General features: G+C 36.6%; 1 non-coding gene across 1 annotated transcript; it reads left to right on the top strand.

Annotated features, from left to right (window-relative positions):
* Positions 1 to 269: 269 nt before the first annotated feature.
* Positions 270 to 376, top strand: LOC127088397 (small nucleolar RNA R71). The gene has a single exon (XR_007790235.1). It is a non-coding gene; the product is annotated as a small nucleolar RNA R71 (small nucleolar RNA).
* The last annotated feature ends 6,876 nt before the right edge of the window (positions 377 to 7,252 follow it).

Raw genomic sequence — 7,252 nt, 5'->3', positions numbered from 1 at the left:
AGTTATCTATCTTTTGAGTAAGAGCGTCTACCTTGGCTTTGACATGGTCAAGACTGCTTAATTCATACATGCCGCCTTTTGTTGGAGGTTTCTCTGCGGAGGTTCTTTCGCTTCCCCACTGGTAATGATTATGGGCCATACTTTAGATAAGTTCATATGCCTCATTGTAGGGTTTATCCATCAGTGCGCCACCTGCGACGACGTCTATTGTCAATCTTGTGTTGTACAAGAGACTGTTGTAAAAGGTATTGATGATCAACTATTCTTCTAGACCGTGATGTGGACAAAGACTCATCATGTCTTTGTATCTCTCCCAAGCTTCAAAAAGTGATTCATTATCTTTTAGTTTAAACCCATTTATTTGGGCTCTTAGCATAGCCGTTTTACTAGGTGGGAAATATCGTGCTAAGAAAACTTTCTTCAACTCGTTCCACGTAGTGATAGAGTTGGATGATAGAGACTGAGGCCAAGCTTTAGCTCTATCTCTTAATGAGAATGGAAAAAGACGTAGTCTTATAGCTTCAGGGACGACACCATTTGCTTTCAATGTGTCTGCGTATTGCAAAAACACTGACAAAAGAAGGTTCAGGTCCTCCATGGGACTACCTGAAAATTGGTTTTGTTGTACGGCTGACAATAACAAAGGTTTTAACTCGAAATTATTGGCCCCGATGGCAGGGGCAGCGCTGTTGTTATGTGGTTCATCCTGCGAAGGGATTGCATAGTACTTAAGAGGACGGTCTTGCGGTCCTTCGGCCATTTCTGGTTGACTAACTGGTGTCATATCCCAATTTTGTCCAGGCATATTTAAATTTTCATAGAATTGATTTCATTTTAATTTTGCATCATATGCATGGCATGACATGCATTTCATCGTAAATAAAAACCTAAAATAAATCATTAATCTACTGTTCTTTACACTACCATACATAAGACGATGTAAATCATGTTCATTCCAAAACGCCAATTCCATTACATAAACCTTGCCCATTCTCATTTACAACCAAAAACCAACTCACATGTTGACATACACAATACAATGACCAAAGTACATAACCTAAGCATCATTACAACATATACAAAACCACACCACGAATTCACAACAAGCCTATGCAATCTGGCTGGAAAAGGAAAGGCAAAAGGCGATCAACTCACAAAAAAGGTGCAAAGTCAGTCCATTACTATTGATCGGCAAATAAGAAGATATGAGGTTCCAAGACTTGCATTTATTAACAAGCTTGATCAAATGAGAGCAGATCCATGGAAAGTAATGAATCAGGCTAGATCTAAGCTTCGGCATCATAATGCTGCAGTTCAAGTTCCAATAGGTTTGGAAGATGTTTTTAAGGGACTTGTTGATCTCGTGAAGCTAGAGGCCTATTGTTTTCATAGTTCAAATAAAAATTTGTCATCTAAGAGGTGCCTTCAGATATGAGAGCCTTGGTGACTGAAAAAGATGCAAACTAATAGAAACCGTGACAGAAGTTGATGATATACTTGCTAAAGCACTTCTTAGTAATGAAGCCATTTCAAATACTTACTAGCAGGAGTTTGGTTGTCAAAATGAATCACACTCTTTCCTCTCCAGGCCCTTCATATGCGAGAATTTAGTCAAAGATTGGAGCTAGAGCATGCCGGCAATATTACTGGTTTAAGTAACATACAGGTTCAACCATCGTTGGTGGTACAGTTAAAGTGACACAGGGCCAACCTGTAAGACCCCAATTTTGTCCATAAGATCCCTCATGGCATTATATCATATCACATCATATCATTGCCTCAAGGATCATTGTGCACCTTGCCTTCTTTCCTGTGGGTGGGTTGTCTTTTAAGTGTGGTTCTTGATCACCAAGCATTTGTATATCATTTCTTTTCATGTGTTTACTAACCAAAAGTACAAAAATATTGTCATCTAACCTTGTTACTTGCAGATGAAGCAACATTAGGTCAAGACAGTCAAAGGCATTCATTGAGCCATAGATGGTGGCCATTCTGAAGAATTTGGGCACCATGATCATTCATCAAGAGTTCATATGAACCATGGTATCATTTTGAATCAAGATCTCAAGTGGTAGATGCTTGAATTTCATCTGATCACAACTAGGTCAACTGAAACCCTAGAAAAGTTAACACAAGTCAACTATGCATTCAATCATGGATTTGAAGGTGGGAGATGGTTAGAGAGACATCATTCATGTCCATACAAGTCTCATATAACATGTCAAATATCAACATTAAAGAATTTGAGGTTAGACAAAAAGTTTCCAAAAATAGTAAGTGACCTGTAATTTCAAACTGCCAAAAATGGAAAGGTATTCTCCTCAAGATTACATGTCCAAGAAAGCTTCAAATCAAATTTTGTCCAACATGAAAGTTGAAGATCTTGCTCTCACCTTTCCAAAAAGTCCAAGAACATCCATTTCTCATTTGTGGTTGGCAATTTATGATCAAAACATTGTCAATGGATTTTGAACTTCAACAAAGCATAACTTTTGAACCAAAAGGCCAAATCATGTGGTTCTTTTTGGAACATTTCACTCTTGATCCCTACTATCATAATCATGCATCATATTTCACAAATTCTCATCACAAAAATATTTCATTTTTCACTTGAATTAATTTGAATTTTGGAGGGAAAAGGTGAATTTGAAAATTATGCATTTTATTCACTTCCAACCAATCTCATTTGCATCCAAACAGATTTTTGAGCTCATTCCAAGTGAATTTCGGTGTGTTCCATTGGCCATGTGTGCATAAGGGTGATTTTGACAATTTGCATAAATACCTTCATTTTACTTAATTTAAGAGTTTTGCTTAATTGTGATTAGTGAACATGATTAACAGAGGGTATATATTCCTAATCATAACAGAATTCATCAACAACAACTTCACAAACTCAGATCCAAATTTTTCGTCTCAAATTCTCTCAACTTTTTTCATCAATTTTCTTCATCTCTTTTGCTTTGCCTTCGATCTGTTCATCATCTAGAGGTATAATTGAAGAAGATTGAAGCTGGATCTTGAAGAATTCTGCAAGAATCGTAGCTGTTGAAGCTTGAGCATAACCATGGCAATTGAAGTTTCAAGAGATATCAAGCATTGTTGAGCTGTTCCCGTGCATCCATTCATTCATTCTAGCTTGGTAGAGCATTTGTTTCTCATTTCCAGCACCTGAGAAGCACGAATCCAACTCTGTTGCATCATTGAGGTTAGAATTCGATACTCATGGTTCGTGAAATTGTTAGATGCATCTTGTAGATCTCTCATTGATGATGATACTGAACTTTAGATCTATTGATTTCATGCAATATTGAGTTAGTTATCATGATTTGAAGTTTGGTTGTTAAAACTTATTTTGCTCGATCCGTTTGATATAGCTTGGATTAGATGAAATTAATGTTGGATTGATGATGTGTGATGTGAGAGGATTCGAATGATATGCATTTCATGATTTTCTGTGCATGTTTGTTCATGATGATGATGAACATGATGAACCGTATGAAGGTCTAGGGTTTTTGTTTTCCAGATCGTCTTTGATCCATTTGCCCGTGTGTTTGCATGTGTTTTCGCGTTTGTGCTCATGTACTGGACCATGTGTCGGCTTCTGATTGGCTAGCGTTTCATTTAAATGAAACGTTGCGTTTCACATGGCGCCTCAATTCAAATTCCCACGCGGTTCGATTCCCCGCTCCATCAAAAATCCAATTGCCTTGTAATTTTCCATGTTATGCTTTCCATGTTCACATGCTTATTCCATGTTTTTTTTTTCTTTCCATTCAAAATTTCATAACTCAAAAAATATGCATCTAATTCACATGAGATTTTTTGTGCAATGTTCCTTGTAATGTCTACTATTTTTTGGATATTTTTCCAGAATTTGTGCTCGGTTGGATTTAAAATTTGCCTAGGGTTTGTCCTTGCATGTCATTCATTGCATATTGCTTGCCATTTCTTTTATGAAATCATGATGTTTGATCCAATGAAGTTGAAAATTTACATGCTTGATCTAGACACTTTGATGAGCATTTTGGCTTTGAGTTTGCTATTTTTGAATTTCTGGTTTGTGAGATATGATATGATCATTGGAGGTGTGACAATGTGTGTCACACCATTTCTTGTCCAATTTGCTGATTTTATTTACCATGCCATATGAACTTCAATTAATCTGATTTTTTGCATGTTGATTCTTCTGGAGGTTAAGTTTGATCATGATTTTTTGTAGAATTTTGGGATGCATTTCCAATTTGTTTGAGTTTTTATTTTCTGATTGGTCAAGATTGGACTTTTGTTGAGTGTTGAATTTAGATGATTTGTGAAATTCTTGATGTTTATTGGATGAACTTGAAATTTTGCACATGTGTTCTAGACACTTTGAAGTTTGCTATGGTTTTGTTTTGATTCATTTATCATGTGTAGATTCTGTTTTGTGCTTGTATGAAGTTGATGCATCAATTTGTGCTTCCTTTGAGCTTGTTTGTGCATGCCATGACTTGATGAATTTCTTTGACTTGCTTATACTTGTCCAAATGCCATGATTTTTGGTGTGATGATCCTATGATGAATTCTGTTTAGCCATGATTTTTCTTGGGATTTATTGAATTGTTTTTGAGTTGATGTGGATTGATTCATTCTGTTTTGTTCTATGAGCTTTCAACTTACATGCTTTGTACCAAATGCTTTATGAAATGAAATTGGTTGATGCTTTTGATATGAGACCACTTGGATGATGTTCTAATTTGATTGAGCTTGATTCTTGTCAATTTTCATGTTTTGTTTTAAATTTTTTCCTCATTTTTGACCCTAGGCTTTAGCCTAAGGGTTTGCCTCTCATGTTTGAAGCTTTGTTTCAGGTTGCACATGCAAGTTACACAATTGATGATGCCTCATCTTGAGAGCATTTGATATTTGCTTTTGATTAATAATGTGTGTTTTGTAGGTTGAAGTTGATTCAATTGGGATTGACTTGTGGCTTATGCCTTTGCCTATATTGGTTGTCTGTTGCATTAACTGTTGGTTGTTTGTCTGTATAGCATACTGATTTGCTTGATGTTTCTACAGGTACCTTAGTTGCTATAGTTCCTTTGTGAACTTGCTTTTGCTTTGCTTTATAGATTAAGCATTGAGGTATAACATCTCTTCTTCATGTAGTCTGGAAGACCTGGCTTGTTACTTGGCCAGGCACCTGTCTGAAGTCCTCCTTAAGAGGCAATGTTTGTGATTGTTTATCTTTGTCCCCAAGCAGGAAAAGTCCTTTTGATAAGGCAATTGGTAGATAGAAGATATGTGTAGTCCATCTCCTACTATTATGTGTGTCCTCCCTTTGCTCACATTACATGTTGTAGCATTGTGGATCTTAACCCAAGATCTATAGAGTCATTAACTTGTGGAGAGAGTTCCAACTTTCTGAACTCCCACACCTTCTGATATTCAAAGCTCTCCCTGACCAGGGATAAGAGCAATGAGGCACACCCCTCATGTCCTTTCATCTGCTTCACCTTAACTCTCAATGTTAAGGTTAAGAGCACCATTTACCCCATTCCAGTTGACTTTAAAGTCTAACCCTTGCTTGAGCCTAATTGCTTGGATATAGTGTGTGCTAAATGACTTTGTTTGATTGATTGCTTGATTCATCTGTACATGTTTGCTTGGTTGCCTTTGTGCATTTATCATCATTAATTGTTCATTATTGCATGATCATCATTTCATATCCTTGTGATTTGTTTGAGTTTGCCCATTGAGGACAACTATAAGTCCATTTATTGGCCATTGTTCCTATGATTTGGAAGGGATTGAGTGTAAGACCATTTCATTGGCCACTCATGTCCTCTGTGCTTAGTACTTCTGTTTGTTTGTTGTATGGGAGGATTCAACTGTAAGTCCATGTTGTTGGCATTTGTTCCTATGATCATATGTTGGAGATTAGAGTAAGCCCAAATAGATTGGCATCTGACATCCATGTTTTGCTTTATCTGTTGGAGATTAGAGTAAGCCCAGATAGATTGGCATCTGATATCCAGGTTTTGTTTTGTTTTGGGAGGTTGGAATAAGTCCATTTATTGGCATCTGATATCCTTGTTTGTTTTAGGAGACTGGTGTAAATCCATTGATTGGTATCCGGTATCCACCTTTGTTTGTGAGATTGGAGTAACTCCAGCAATTGGCATCCGGTATCATTTGTCTTGTTTATTTGTTATTGCTCATTTGCTTATTCCTAAGGACACACTTGAATCATCTTCTATATGATCTCAAGAGGTGAACTTCTGAGAAGTTTTACACTCCTTCATCCATACCCTCTTTGTCCTAAACTCCCTTTTCACATTGTTAATTCAAAAACTTTGAACTATTGTGCAAACATCTTCATGTCTTTTCAAATTAGAAACCTGGACCCTAAGTCTTTGACTTTTCAAACTCCATTTCATAACACTTCTTTGAATCAATCCTAATCATACCTTGACCATATTTTGTAAATACTCATAATCAATTAACTTCACCCATTCAATTGTTTTGTGGCTTTGTCCATTGTTAATATGTTTTCATACATTAGCCGTAGGTTTCAATTACCATAGTGGTTGATGTAAATCTTACCTTATCCTTAGTGAGTTGATTGTAAGTCTTCCATACTTATTATAGGGTTAACCCCTTACTAGTATGTTGAAGCCGTCCTCGCATGGTGGATTGTTGATTCAGGTTGAGTTTTCTCCCATTGGTAATGAAAAGCCTTAGTGCTCTTGTTTTAAAATGAACCCATTCATATTTTGGAAATCTTTTAGCCGAACTACGGCGTTTTGATCCTTTACCTTTTCATGGAAAGGTACGTAGGCAACGGGTTCATCCGTTCAAACACAAAAACAATAAAAATTGTATATTCTTTTCTCATCATCCCAGTCATGTTTGCACAATATGTCATAAACAAATAAACATTTTCATTCAACAAGTGTGAAAAGGGCTCCCTAGGAGTACCTAGGACGTTTTGGGTGCCTAACACCTTCCCATTGCGTAATTAACCCCTTACCCAGATTCTCTGATCTTTTCATTAGTTTTCTATGTGTAAAACTTCTTAGGCTTTTGTTCGCTTTTTAGCCATTTCTTAGGATAAATAAAAGTGCGGTGGCGACTCGATTCCTTGTATGCTTTGCTTTTGATTTAGTCAATAAATCATAAAGTGACGAATACACCGCTACACAACCAAGAATAATTGTCAAAATATTTACTAATTCTCAAACCAACACAGAAATGAGTTGTCCATGCCGAA

This window comes from Lathyrus oleraceus, chromosome 5, assembly GCF_024323335.1.
Source record: "Lathyrus oleraceus cultivar Zhongwan6 chromosome 5, CAAS_Psat_ZW6_1.0, whole genome shotgun sequence".
Lineage (NCBI taxonomy): Eukaryota > Viridiplantae > Streptophyta > Magnoliopsida > Fabales > Fabaceae > Lathyrus > Lathyrus oleraceus.
The sequence above is the reverse complement of the archived record's forward strand: the minus strand, read 5'-3'. Positions and strand labels throughout refer to the sequence as shown.